At 41.2% G+C, this 15909-nt stretch overlaps 1 protein-coding gene across 2 annotated transcripts in view; it reads left to right on the plus strand.

Moving 5' to 3' along the window:
* kcnk13b (potassium channel, subfamily K, member 13b) overlaps positions 1-15909 on the plus strand; it is a 34433-nt gene that overhangs the window by 1359 nt on the left and 17165 nt on the right. The gene's annotated exons all lie outside the window — the stretch shown is intronic.

The following is a 15909-nucleotide window of genomic DNA, read 5'->3' on the forward strand; positions in this document are numbered from 1 at the left end:
ACTGAAGCAAATTAATGGTTAGTGTCAGTAAGCGCGACAGAACATTTGATGCTTAGGCCATGTATGACAAAAACTCTGCTATTACCAAACAGACGAAAAAAATTTTTTTTTGCAGAATTACTTGGGTCATAAAATGTTCTCACCAATCACAAGATTGGTTAATGGGGTTCTTAGACTCCGAGATACACAACCACGAGGACAAAGACAGCGTTTTAACAGTTTATTTAGAAACACAGATAAAGGTCGGACTGGAACTGGTGGACAAACATGGGGTCTCCTTGAAGGAGAAAGACAGAAGCTGGTAAACACTCTGGGTGGAAACAGAAATTGAATGCGTTCTTTAGATGCTGACTTACAGGGGTGGGGTTCTTGGCAAGACCAGGGGGAAATAAGTCCTTCTCCACGGTGGCTTGAGGCCGACAGGCTGTAAACAGTTTTCGGAGGATGAAGTGCTTTGTTTCTTCTCTTCCAGGAAACTCCACTATGGTTGGAGAGTTTTAACGGTGGAGGGTGGACAGGCAGGTTGACGGGTGGTTCTCAGGTGGCTCCTGAGAAGCTGGGCTTGGAGTTGGAAGCAGAGAGGAGGCTCAGGGCTGAGGTGTCCTAAACTCCTCTGAACATGACACGAGTGAAAGCGGAGACCAGAAAGGTTCCACAACTTCCTTCAGCGAAGGGTGATCTGCAAGGCAGGGGGAGAAAATCAAGGAGATCAGAAAAACTGCTTGGAAGCAAGACTGGAGAGAAGCAGCAGTCTAGCTGTTACCACACCAAGTGAGAAAACGAGCTGACGTCTGGTTTCCACTCCATAAGTAGCCCCACTAATTGCTCTTAGATGAGCAACACCTGTGCAGTAGCACCTGCCATTCACACCCTGCACAGAGAGAACACAGCACACAAACACAGCCTGTACACAAACCACCGTGGATATGACAAAGATGTGGTGCCAAAATAATTCACTTCAGGTTTGTATAATCCACCTTGCCTTGCAAAAGAATAGTAAAAATGCCTTTTTTTTCCCACAAATAGAAAAAATGGTTTCATTTTTGTCATACTGTTAACAGTTTAAATAATCTCTGTTAAGAATAATCTAGCTAAGGTTTGACAAATTGAAACATTTTAGATTTTAAACAAGATATAATCACATACAAACCATAATCCTTCAAAAACGGTAAAAGAGCTCTTTAATTTGGCGCTGAATGTGCAGCTGTGAACTGCAGACTAACCTAAATGTCATTAGCCAGCCACTGTGTATTCCTCTTACATTATTTCCATGACACCCAACACAGGAGCTGCGGACTCCCCATTGGCATGTGATTAAGCAGTCTCTTTTGGAGTGTAAGTGACATAACTTTTATTTTGTAGAGGTCATGTGCCACAACCCCATGTTCATTCATTCATTCAGTAATTAATAAACTAATTGGAAATAAATTGTTATCTCTCTTTAAGCTTTTTATGCATGCCTGTAGTTGAAACAAAGGGGGTAGAAGTTGTAGACTTGTCAAAAGATAACACTGTCAGTCATGATTATTTATCATGTTGACTGTGTAACCGAGAGGATTCTTCAGTTTGTTGCAAACATCAACGTAGATAATGACCAAGTGGTTTTGCAGAATTTGGAGGGTGCTAACTGCTGTACTGGACTGGGTGAGTTTGGAGATCTCCAGCATTGGTTTCGACCAAAGTTCTGGAATTTTATTTTGCTATTGGTATAGCACTGCTCCTCATATTGGAAGGTCTCTAAGGCTTGGTGCGGGTTAATAGGTGGTCTCAATTGGTATCAGATACTTATGTCTCCAATGTCTGATAGATGTCCCATGTTTTTGGAATCAAATGTCTGGGTGAGACCACTGATCCATCTACCAATCTGCTCACCCTGGGCTTGTGTTCCTGCAGGTCTTATCTTGACTGATTTTACTCTGAATGTTAAGCACTCAGTCAAAGCATTGTCGCACACTTCATAATAATATCACAAATTCTATATGGAATGTTTCATATATATGAATGTTTCATATGTATGAATAGAAAGGTCTAGTATAACATACATTTAGCACATTATTTAAAGGTAAAACATACAGACGTCAGAGGACAATCTGGTATCTGCTGCTTAGGATTAGCTTCGTAGCACATATTTTAGTGTTGAAAAAGTGAAGGCACAATTTAAATGTTTTTAAATGTATTTTGTGGAAAACATTTAGAGTAGGGGAAGCTATTAAATTGTTACAGTAATAATAACAGGTTAAAATTTTGGAGCTCTACAGAGGAGCAACAAGGAGCATATAACAGAAAGTTCCTTTATTTTATTTTTTTGAACTTTTAACCTTTTTTTGCCACAGAAAAAGGTTTAGTGAGGTTGCGGCCAGTTGGAAGACTTTGGCGCAATATTTACAATGTAGAAATTACACAGAGAGGCTGATGTTACAGTTAGCCATGCTAACGGTGTTAATCGGCATAAATGATTGCTGGAAATTGTGTAAAATATGTCAGTATTATATGTTCTTAACTGGGTATGACAGAAAGAGGAAACTATTTCACTGAGCTTTTTTGTGATACTTCTCTCAGTCTCTATTGTACACACATAGCGCTGACTTTGCTCATGAATAAATAATCACCGTTCCCTGCAGGAAAGCTTGTTTTTATACCTGGATGTAGCCACTTTTTCAGGCTAGTTTACCAACCTTTTACAGCCCAACAAAGCTAAAGAGTGGGCCCTTCCACCGCACCCATCTCCTTAGTCTCAGCAATCTATATACAGATTTAGCAGCTTTGTACTATAGGCATAAAATAATTGTTCTGAGACTTTTTAAGTCATCACCAATGTTGTACATATTAACATATGTGAAGAAATGTGCACAGATTGTGCAAGCTAACAGGGCCTGTGTGTTTTTTTTTTTTTCATATTAGTGTATACAGTCGGCTTTAGGGACACAAATTTAAGACAAAACTGAAATATAAAAAAGCCAATAATTTGAGTTTTTAAATTGAAGGCTTTCAAAAAAAAAATTTTAAAGATGCTTCAGGGGATAATTCTTTGTAGGATATCTGACTTGTTCGGCAGTATGACAGATGAAGACTTGGATGCCACATCCTAAACTGTTGTCCAAACACAGGCTATAATATAATGATTTGAATGCCATGGGTATACAGATATAAGAAGCCTCAAGAAGTTAGCAGTTTCTGACAACCCACGCAGGGTGCTCTGGTTAGACCAAAATATAACTAAGTGCAGAACTCTATGTGTAGCAGAAAACTAACATTGCACATCACCCTAAACACACAATCCTTATGCTGAAACATGGTGGTGGCTGTATCATGCTATGAGGAGGCTTTTTTTCAGCAGGGACAGGTAAGCAGGTCAGGGTTGTTTTGGAAGATGAATAGAATAAACCCTGTTAGAAGCTGCAAAAGGGATTCAAATGCATGCCACACTGTTCAGATTCTGATTTGTAAAATAGTTTGGTTATTTGGTAATGGAAAGCTGCATTGAGTTAAAACACTCCTTGCTCATTCTGAATTTTTAGTTTTGAAAAAGACAAACATTTTCAACATGACATTGAAAAAGCAGAATTCACTAAATAAAGTTTTTTTTTAGGTATTCATTAAAGAATACTATTTCTTTTCTTTATTTCCACGAAGTGTGTTGGTCAACTCTCCTGGGAGATATAAGAGGAGGTCATAAAAGCCCTCCAGTGCAGAATGCTATCTCTTCTCACCACACAGCAGCAGTGGACAATAAGTACCATTACTAGTATGGGCATTAGCGCTCCGACAGCTAAACCACGTGTAAATTTGAATGACTTGTTTCTAAATAAAGAAGGATTGCGGCGAAGATGGGCCCAAACAACCTGAAAACAGAATGTTTAGCACTTTGTATGGCTGTTTACCATCCAGTGATTTGTGAAAAATATTGGTTCTGTAAAAAATGAATGGGGTTGACAGACAGATGCAGACTCAGGGCAGAATCAAAGCCTTGTTTTCAAGTTATTTCATCTTTTCTGCAAATAATCAAGGCAGGTAAATGCACATCTATACTCCCATGCTAGTGTTTGTATTCAACACAGTCACAAAGATCTATAATTAGGTACACATATGAAGAAACATGAAAGCCTTTGTATTCTGAGTTTATAAAAGGGAACCGAATGAAACATTTACTGTTTAAAAAGAACTGACCAATTTCTGCAGGGACACTAGAATCAAGGAGAATATGGACTGATGTGATATCCATCAGTCTGTTACAGTATGTGGGGCCCTACCAGTCCTCCTTACTGCATGAAATATAAACAGTATGGTAATTAGTCGAAGCTGTATATATCTACATTGCTTGGCAACAAAGTCTTAGGGAAGAAAACGAAAACAAAATACCTAAAAGTATTCCAGAAACATATTTTGTATTAAACAGAAATAAATGCAGGTAAAAAGAGAACTGCCTTCCTAGAGAATGTATTTCTGATTTTCATCTAAGTTTTGCAACTTTGGGTTAAAAGTAGAATTTTACTTATTTCATTTACTTTATAAAAGACTACCAGAGAGAGCCGGTATGTTTTGGCGCTTCAGCTCTACAGGAGCTCCTGGCATTCCGTCAAATGAGTATGTGTGGAGAATACCACTTTTAGCTACCAGGTCGAACAATGGGAATCAGAAAGGATATGAGATAATATTTGAGCTCTTCGTAACTTGAAATCCCTAAGAAAATCCCAAGGATTTTTTAGGAGTCTTATGGAACAAGACATTTAACACATTAAATATCAGAGAAATCATGAACAACTTTAAAATAGTTTTCTATGTTATACAGCATTCACAGCTGACTGTAAGGCTGTCAGCTCAGTAAAGTATGTTTAATGTATAATGTATATTTCAATACAGTATATGATAACATTAGTGTCATGAAAACAAAGTTTTGTGCTTCATTTTTCCTCATTAGCAGTCAAGTTTATAATATTGCACTTTATAAAACCATATTTTCATTGTATTCTTGTGATGTTTACAGGCAGTACTGATGTTGATTGACTATAGTTGCTTTGAGTTTTAATTAATTGAAGTGCAGTAAATTTAATCGACTGTTTTCATTTAATAAAAATTGAACCATTTACTTTTGTAGTATAAACACTCTGAGGTGAGTTTTCTCAACATATGTGTGATGATATGATATTATATTTTATTTTAGTATAGAAAAGTATAATACAGTAAAGCACAGTACAACAGATGACTACACGGCATAGTACTGTTTAGCATAGAGTTGTACAGTATAGTATTGCATATCATAGTATAGCTTTATACACTAAAGTTTAGAACAGTACAAAACAATATAATATAGTATAGTATAGCATAGCATAGCATAGTATAGTATAGTATAGTATAGTATAGTATAACACAGCATATGATAGATAGAATAGTACAGCATAGTATAGTGCTGTATTATTAAAATATTCTTCTTCATCCTTTATGTATTTATATCATGTCTTTTTGTCAACATTTTTCTTTTTTCATTAATATGTTTCTGTCCATGTTTGTCCTTTTACATCAGTCTTGTACAGCAAGGGGGAGAGTATTTCCCCTCTCACAGCCAATAATAATACATTTAATTTAAAAGTGCCTTTCATAACACTCAAGTACACTGTACAAGACAAGTTAAAGCTAAAACTGTTTGAGGCAAATTATCTGCTTTGAGGTTTTGTTAAATTCTGTTTAACTATTCAGCGTACTGGATATTTGCGTAGCACCACGCTCTCACTTCTGCTAATGAAAGCCTGCTACATGAATGCCAAGTGCTATTATCGGCTATGGAGGGAGACAGCAAGAGGCAAAAGGAAGCTCCCTGAAAATGACAGAAAATGTCAAAAGTGTGGAATCATTTTTAACAGAATGGAAAATAGACCATGCGATGCAAAAGTGTATTTTTTTATAGCTAACAGTCAAAATTAAAATACTTTGGTTGCCTAAAATGGGAACCAAGAGCACTGCAACTACAGTACATAATAAAACAGTCTTAATTAAAATATAAATGATCTTTTACTATTTACAATAATTTAACCATACTCAACAAAACTTAATTGTCTATAGCCATATGTCTAAACTCAAACCTTTTCACTTATTATTGACATTATAAAAGATCACATTCAGTTTACCGGTCAGTAAAAATAATATACAGCATTTAGTTTTTTCTGTAATGGCAAAAAATCATTCATAAACAGAGGGCTTGTAATTAATGCAACCTCAACCCCTTCACAATATTAAATAAATGTACATCAGCCAGTGTTATGCACTTTAAATATGATATTAAGGTCTAAGAATGAGTAAACAAATAATCAATTATACTCCTTTCCAGTAAATCGCAGTCATACCTTGGACTTCTTCGTACAGAGGACTTCACCATGTTCGACGTCACTGGGATTATAAATCCACCAAAAATAAAGTGTCGTTGCCATTTCCAGCTTGTCTCACGGGACGACGCAACGGAGGCACATTTCTGGAGAGACAAAAGCTTGCAGGCAAAGTTTTTCTCCACAAGGCCATTCCCGGAAGAGCTTGAAAGCTGGAAATCTGTCTGATACAAAAAGGTCAAAAGATTCATACACCGATTGAAGACCACGCCGACACCTGGCACAGGTGAAAAACCCACAGAGGTTTTATTTCCAAGGAGATGAGTTTCCTCCCTGTTGATTCAGTCGACTAAACAGTTCTTCATATTTTCCCCTCCTGGACGGATGGGAAGTTTACCGTTTTTTTTTCTTTTCTTGAGGTGATCATGGACGCGTGATCCCTCCCCCCTCATTTTTCTTCAGACCTGATCCATCCTCAACTGGTAGAGAGAAGAAATCAACGTCAAAGTAATTTCGTTCTTTTCATATTAAACCGGATAGGTGCATTTAGAAGTCTGGGCAGGATGATAGTTAAGGTGATTTAGAATCACCAGTAGTTAATCCAAGGTATCAACTTGTTGCATGCAATACTGATTGAAGTGTTTTACGCTGAGCTGTGTTTAGATTTGCTGCGCAAGCGCTGCTGAACCGTGCGTGGTTCATGTTTTTGTCCGGCTGATCCCAAATCAGCCAGGAGTTAGAAGTTGGACTTTTAAAAGATTTTCATTCAAAGCAACTGCGGTCTGGGCCTCGTGGTCTGACCACTTCTTTGTTTCAGTTTTATTACTGGAGTTTTTCCACTGAGTTCCCGCCTCAGAGTTTTATGACTCTTTGTTCAAGATTTGGGGCGATCAGCTGCCAGAGGCCAAAGGGGCGTGGCCCCACTGTTTTATCAGATGATCACTGCAATCGAGACATCGGCACACCTGGAGGACTTATCTTTCCATTTACACCAAATTACACATTTTGTCCATAAAACTGCTGGTTTGATCTTCATAGAGACTGAATGCATATATATTTTTCTTTTATTATTATTGTTAGGTAGTAATTTTTATCCCCTTTGTGTAGAATAGGGCTTGTTAGTTAAGTGAAGGTTTTTGGACCAGAATAATGGTATATCAGAATTATTTGGCTTCAATAAATCTTCATATATATAATTAAGAGAAGCATTTGTGTTTATTTCATGCAAGAGTGATTTATCTGTCAAAACAAGGTCGAAGTTCCCCCACCTTCGGTGAAGCAGTTGAATAAACAGTGACATTTTGTGGTTTTGGTTAATAATTTATCAATTATTAATTATTAATAGCTAATGGTAAATATTAAAGAGGTTTGAGCCCATAACCACAACACCAGAGGACCTCTCTGATTTCTATTCGTAAGTAATGGTTCTTGGTTAAGAAATCTTTTTTTTTTTTATTATGATTTTAAATTATAATTGTTGATAAATATGAATTAATCAATAATCATAATTCTTACAAAAGTTTGACATTCCACCAGAGAAAGTCAAAGCTGTCATCCATGATAATGGTATGAATGTTGCAGCAGTGAATATTTTGGCAGAGAAGCATAAGTGGACATCAGTGTGGTGTGCAGAGTACACCCTGAACTTGGTACTACAGAACGCTCTGAAGAGAAACGAGACTACCTCTAAGTGTGTGGTTGCTGCAAGATGCTTTGTTGAATGTTTTTTTTGTTTTTTGTTTTTTAAGTGTGCTTGCTTGTACAAAGCTTAAGGATAAGCAGTAGGAAATGGGCATAACATCACACATGCTTGTGCTAGACGTAAGTACTCATTGGAACAGAACTTTCCACATACTGTCCAAGCTGTTGGAGCAAACATAGCCAATTGCTGCCCCATTTCTGACCAGGCATTGGAACCAAGAGGAAAACCTTTCATTGATCTTAAGCCTGACCTGTGGAATGATACTGAGGAGCTAAGCAAGGCTCTTGAATCATTTGAATTGCAGCAATGTTTCTGAGTGGGCAAGAATACATTACCCTCTCTGCACTTTCACAGCACATGCAAGGCCTCAACAAGTCAATGCAGACCCAGGCTTTTGAGCACCTGTCCAGTTATAACAAATTGATGTGACAAAACAGATCACAACAAGATGGAAGGGACTATATGTCAGCCTCAATACCCAAAGACTGTCCTGCTTACTGCTGCATTAGATCCCAGTTTCCTGCCCCCTAATGAAGCCTTTAAGATCCAAAGCCTGGTACAGATAATAGTACTTGATGTCAAAATGGAAATGAGACAGAAAAATGCAGGTGAAAATGAGCACCCCAATGCAGCACAAGCCAAGCCAGTAAAACAGTGCTGCCTGATTTATCACCATTTAGATGTGTTCTTCACACTCCAGTATAAGCGATGAAGAGAATGATGAAGAGAATGAGAAGCAGCATTTGAACCAAACTGTGCAGAAGCAGGGACTGCACAGTGGCGCGGTTGGTAGCACTGTTGCTGCAGCAACTGTTGCCTTGCAGCAAGAAGGTCTTGGGTTTGATTCCCGGTCAGGGGCCTTTCAGCATGGAGTTTGCATTTCTCCAACTGCATGCGCAGGTTCTAACCGGGTACTCCGGCTTTCTCCCACAGTCCAGAGACATGCCTGTTAGGTTAATTGGTCTCCCTAAATTGCCCTTAGGTGTGTGAATGAGTGAGTGCATGGTTGTTTGTGTGTTGCCCTGCGATAGACTGGAGACCTGTCCAGGGTGTACTGGAGAATGTGACAATTTCTAACCTTTTAATGATTTTAATGAGTTATCACCAGAATAAGCGATAGAATAGATTACTAAAATAATTGTTATACTAGCATAGCATACTACAGCATGATGTAGCGTAGCGTAGTGTAGCATAGCATAGCATAGCATAGCATAGCACAGTATAGTATAGTATAGTATAGTATAGTATAGTATAGTATTCAGAGGTTTGTAACTAGTACACTTTCTCTGTTCGATCATTTTCATTTTAAAATACTGACAATTTTTTCCTGAATCAGCTGTTTTTACCTTGATTTATCTGTTTTCTTAGTATGTACCTGGTCCTATGTGTTATATTCTTTCACAATTTTCATTCTTTTGCAAACACCAACACAAACTTATCCAAAGTCCAAATTTCCTCCTGCTTTAAAACTCAAAATGAAGAAAAAATTGCACCCTCTCAATTCTGTCAATGCATGAAATTCCCTTCAAGAGATGAAGAGAGGCACACAAAGGAAAAACAATGTACTTGTTCAAAATGCTCATAACCGTCTGTCTCCGTGAGAGTCCTGGGTTCCCTTGTGTCAGTATAAGAGGACAAAGCACAAAAGCATTTCAGAGCTGTCCAACCAAGAAAACCCCCCTGAGTCAATATTTTGTAGATCCATCTTTAGTTCAATTTTCAACTACAGATCTTTAGGGATATGTCTCTACCAGCTTGGCACATCTGGAGATTTGTTTTGCCTGGCATGATTTGCAAATAGGCTCAAATTCACTCAAATTAGATGAAGAGTGTCTGTAAATAGCAATATTTAAGGCTTGACACAGATTAGCAGATAGATTTAGGTCTAGTTTTTGACTAGGTTATCATAGCACATTAATTGTTCTAAACAAACCATTATAGCACTGGCTAAATAGTTTTCTTCATGGTTGCCCTGTATTCAGCTCCTTGCATGTTGTGTCAGCTCTTACAAGCTTCTGTCCTTGCTTCAGAAAAGCATCCCCACACCATGATGTTGCCATCACTATTTTTCATTGTGTGTTCATTGTGATGAGCAGTATTAGTTTTCTGCTACACGATGGGTTTTGTATGTAGGACAAAAAGTTCAAATTTGGCCTTATTTGGCCAATATGTGTGTAATGCACTGTATATGGCTTATGGTACATTTTAAAAATGTCTCGCTATATCAATAAATACACACATATATTTATATATACACGTGTATATAGCAGTTGTTTATATTAGATCAATTAGATCAGTTACTGGGTTAACTAACGTATTATAAACCGAGCAATTAAACATTAAATGCACTGAATTAAGCAACAAATATAGCTTATCTGCTCTCAGTGAACTCACCCATTGTAGAACAAAACACATAAAAATATGTGGATGCATAAAACAAAAAGGGAAGCAATTTAACTGGTTAAACTTCCAGAGAATGAGTTGTTTTGGACTTCCGCATTTATCACTGGCTTTTATTGTGCGATCTGCGTATGGTTCTTAGAGCTACTGCGGGACTTGACTGGACAGGAGCAGACACAGTGTAAATATAGGGTTACAGTAAATACTGCACTAAGTGAAACAACCGGAGGCAAAGCTGAGCAGCATGGAGTAGTAGCAGCAGACACAAGAAATGATTCAAGATCTAAAGACAATACCTGGTGTCATTAACTTTATATTAGAATATCATTTATTTAAATATATTGTATGCGTGGGTAATTTATCTTATTTTAATAATAATAATAATTTCAGATGATTATTATTAATAATAAAAATAATAATTTCAGACTTAAATTTGTTATTGTTATGAACAATAACTGTCAATATCTAAATGTACCTTTAAAACAAGGAAGTGTTCTTACCTGCTGAGCCTTGATCCATTTAGCAACAGCAACAACAACCTTTTCTTTGGCGATCTTTTCTCATCAGATGTTTTGAACAGCGTGGCTATAGCATCTGCTTCAACATTCTCCTTGGTCTCTAAGACATCCCGACCCCTGACATAATTTCTCCTGTGAATTCAGAGGTTTCTTGTTACAAGCATTTGGCTGAAAAGTTCTCCGATCACAACTGACTGTGCTTAATGGGACCAACCCTTCTGTCTCTCATCGGTTTTCTAGCCCTGATCCAGGCAGCTCTGATCCTCTTCACTGCAGGAAAGTAGTGCAGACTAACGGCTGCTGTCGTAGTATTGCTGCCACCACCATATTAACCGTTTCACCATATTAACGCAATGCAACTTTGCTTCTACCTAAACAGTGCATCATTGACGCTAACACAATGAATGACTGGAGACCTCCCCCTAGACGTAATTTCCAGGCAAGTTTGGAGTTGCAAAATTCAACATCAAAATATGCTTATTTTGTGTCATAATTGTGTTTTATGGCATCTTTATTCATATTATCATGTAAATTACTGCCCAATGTCTTTAATGTTAACATGGTTTTTTTTTTTCAATTTCTGCATTTGTGGGAAAAGCGTGTCACAGACACTTTAAGGTTGTAATGTGACAAAATGGCAAAGTGCCTTGGGAATTTTCTTGCCAGCAGTACCCAGTAAAGAAAAACGTAAAGTTATGCATATAACTACTGTTCCCTGAAGGAGAGTAACGAAGTACAACACATGAGTATGGGATATCATGCCCTGCGTGTCCTGGCTGAAGCCATCTCTAATCACGCCTCCTAGGCAAATTATGTGATGATGACAGGTGACAGGCCCCGCCTGCACTATATACCTGTCCGTCATCGTCGTCATTACTCAGTTCGATAGCCGCTATTCACCGAGCCCAGCTGAGCAGCGGGGCAGCAATGTGTTGTACTTCGTTACTCTCCTTCAGGGAACAGTAGTTATATGCATAACTTTACGTTCCCTTTCAGTCGATTCACTCAGTACAACACATGAGTATGGGACATATATAAACGCCCCGCAGAACAGCCATCAAAGCTGGATCATGCACTGCATACTAGCGCAGCACTTCAGACCCAGCAGAAAGAACACAGTGAGCCACAGAAGGGGTTGTCACATCCAAACAATACAACTTTACAAATGTGTGCAGCGAAGACCAGCTGGCTGCAGCACAAATGTCACTCATAGGCACCCCTCTAAATAGGGCCCAGGAGGTCCCTATGCCCTTGGTGGAGTGAGCCCTCACACCACGTGGCATTGGGAGACCCCTGTTGCTGTAAGCTAGAGAAATAGCCTCCACAATCCAGTGAGAGAATCTTTGTCTGGACAAAGCTTTCCCCCTTTCTGGTTTAGCAATACACACAAACAGTTGATCACATAACCTCACAGTCTGAGTACGGTCAATGTAACTGCGCAGTGCACGTAAAGGGCACCGGAAGTGTAACCTCCTTTGTTCCTCAGATGCAAAAGGAGGTGGACAAAAACTAGAAAGCTCCATAGTCATGAAGCTGTAGTCCGAAGGTATAACCTTAGGAAGATAAGCTGCATTAGGTCACAAGGTGACCTTGGAACCATCAGGTGAAAAGTGTATGCTGGTAGGATTTACAGACAAAGCATGGAGGTCTCCAACCCGCTTTGCAGTTGTCAGAGCAAGAAGCAGAGCAACCTTACATGAAAGGAACTTCACATCTACTGACTCCAAAGGTTCAAATGGAGGGTCACAAAGAGCTTCTAGTACCAATGTGAGATCCCAGGAAGGAAAACTGGGTTTAATCACAGGTCTGAGTGTACGAACCCCCTTTAAGAAGCGTACAGCCAGAGGATGAGCACCTGGTGTGACTCCATTAAAACCAATATGGCAGGCAGAAATGGCAGCCAAGTAGACCTTAATTGTGGAAAAGGAAAGACATTTATCCAGCAGATCCTGCAAAAATGTTAAAACTTCCACCATTGAGCACTGAAATGGAACGATGTGCTTGTCCTCACACCACTGCTCAAAAGCCCGCCATTTATAAGCGTATAAGCCTCTAGTGGAGGATGCTCTTGCATTCTGGATTGTTGCCACCACATCAGGGGGGAGGCCTTTGGCTAATAAGCTGGACCTCTCACCAGATAAGCATGCAGCTTCCACAGCTCTGGGTGTGGATGAAATAGATTTTGGATTGTACTGGTGTCCAAACCCCACTCACCGCCACGCCATCGCACAAAGCCCCCCACCCCCTCAGGGAGGCATCCATGGATACCACCTTGCGAAAGGTTACTCTCCCTATTGGCAAACCTCGTCACAACAGTCCTGGTTCCCGCCAAGGGCTGAGAGCCGACATACAGGCAGTGGTTATCGTTAGCTTTCTGCCTCGGCGACGCTATGCACACAACCGTTGAGAGGTCCACCGCTGGAACGGGCGCATCTTCAGTAGACCGAGTGGTACTACTGCAATCATAGATGCCATCATTCCCATCAGTTGTTTAGATAGTCTGGAAACACAGTTTGTGTCTCAACTGAAACTGAGCGAGGCAGCGGTAAAACGCGGCCACTCTGTGGTCGGAAAGACGTGCCCTGCTTGTAAGGGAGCATATTTCCAGACCGAGAAATGAAAATTGCTGACTTGGGATCAACGAGCTTTTCTGAGAATAGACCAAAAATCCTAGGGCCTGAATGTGTGACAGAACCCGAGACAGCTGCACTGTCACCTGCTCTCTGGAACTGGCTATTAAAGCCCAGTCATCCAGATAAGTTAAAAGGTGGACACCTGTTTCTCTGAGAAGTGCTAGCGCTGCCTCTATACATTTTGTAAAAGTGCAAGGCGCTAGAGACAGACCGAAAGGCAGTACAAGGTACTCGTATGCCCTGCCCTCAAAGGCGAATCTCAGAAACTGTCTGTGGTCCGGGTGTATCGCTACGTGAAAGTAAGTGTCTGTCAGGTTGATCGTGGCAAACCAATCGCCCGGGCTGATAGCACTCAGAAGCTGCTTGAGTGTTAACATTTTGAACTTGTATGTTCGGAGATATTTGTTCAGAACTCTCAAGTCCAGGATTGGACGAAGCCCGCCCCCATTTTTTGGAACAACAAAATAACGGCTGTACCAACCTGTGTTCATGTCCGACTCGGGAACCGCACGGATAGCTCCTTTTCCCAACAGTGTATTTATCTCCTCTCTCAGAACCTCTGCTGCTTGGGCCACTACCGCCATGTTTACCACGCCAACAATGCGGGGTGGTCTCCGGCGAAACTGTAAACGGTAACCCATTGCAACGGTCCTCTCCACCCAAGGTTGGAGTGTGCATGCGTGCCACATATGGAGATGTGCAGCCAGGCAACTGGCCTGCGGCACTGTTGGTTGACGGTGCTGCCCTCTCCTGACGTGCGAGAGAGGTGCAGCCTCATTTGGCTGTCGCCTGCAGCCCTTTGATTTTGACTTTTTTTCATAGAAAAAACTGTCTTTATTTAAACATTTGGAGCATCCATACAAACATTTGGAACAACTGCAGTGCTCAGAAACACATTCAACGCACCCAAACTGGGGGCTTTTAGTGCAAATACATTTGTGGGGAAATTGTGGTTGGGAGACTGTGTGGGGGAACCGCAGCGCCTCCTGGGACTGGGATCCCGAACAACACCAGCAAAACATCTTTTGGACGGCACCCGCCGAAAACTGGCAAACATGTCTCCCTGCTCCCGAAACTCCTGAATCTCGAGTCCCACAGTTAGGAGGACTGTTTCTTCTTCTTAAGGGACGTTGAGCCTCTCTGGAGCCCCGGAGGAGGACCCCTGCTCCAGGCCGTCTTTCAGGGAGCTTGGCCGTGGTTCTGTGACTGTGCCGTCTGAGGGCTCAAGCTCACAGGCCGCGTCATCCTCTTTGGTGTGGGTGGCGGTACAGCTGGTTTGCGAGTGCCCGAGCTGGATTTGGGTCTCACATCTCGCCTGGGGATGATACTGCGCAGTGCTTCGGTCTACTTTTTCCTCAGCTTGAATTTCGCCTGTATTGCGTCGAGACATTGCCCAAACAGCCCATCGGCTACCACCGGTTCATCCAGGTAGACGGCTCTATCTCTATCCAGGATGTCAGAGAGGGTCAGCCACAGGTGCCTTTGCGCAAAGTTGATGCCATCCCCCTGCCCAGTGACAGAGCTGCACAGCGGGATACACGGAGGATGTAGTCAGCGGTGATTCTCACCTCATTCAAGAGTGGCATCAAAGAGCTCTTCGGTGGTGTTGCGGCTCCAAGCTCTGCCAAGCGCATAGCTTGTGATGTTTGCAGCATGATAATGGAGCTCAGTACACAAGCAGTGGCCGCATGAGCCCTGTAGATTTTCTCCAATGGAGCAGCGGAGAACCTACAGTGCTTAGACGGAAGCGATATTGGACCACCCACACCATGATTTTGGGACGGGGCCAGATATGCTGCCAAATACGGTTCCATTGGTGGAATATTCACCAGTCCAGCTTTTTCGGCTCCTTCCAGGTCCAGATACTGTCCATAACCCGGCACTGTGCCACGGGTGGACAGTGGTTTGTTCCATGAAGACGTCAACTCAGAGACAAAGTCTAGGAACATGGGTAGATGGTGCTCGACTGCGGCCGGCTCCAAGGGGAGGTAAAACCCAGCGAATCGCGATGGCTTCTCCGCAGCAGGTGGGGAGGGCCATTCCACGTCTAGGGTATCAGTTGCACGGCGGCAAAGAGAGAAAAATGACGTGTTGAAGCTGAGATCGAGTACCTACATTATCGGCTAACCCATCAACATACTCCATATGGTCTGCCCAGCTGGAAACGGGGACTTTGACCGAAAAGCTGTCCTCGTCAGAATCGGACGAAACTGGGTTTCCCGCCTCGGAGAGCAGTGGGTCTCACCTTGAGACAGCAGCCTCTCCCAGCACCTTCTCGAGGAATTCAACCAGCCTCTCCAGGGTCAAGCGACGAAGCTGGTGACAGAACGCACATGCTT

The sequence above is a fragment of the Girardinichthys multiradiatus genome, chromosome 15 (assembly GCF_021462225.1).
Source record: "Girardinichthys multiradiatus isolate DD_20200921_A chromosome 15, DD_fGirMul_XY1, whole genome shotgun sequence".
Taxonomy (NCBI): domain Eukaryota; kingdom Metazoa; phylum Chordata; class Actinopteri; order Cyprinodontiformes; family Goodeidae; genus Girardinichthys; species Girardinichthys multiradiatus.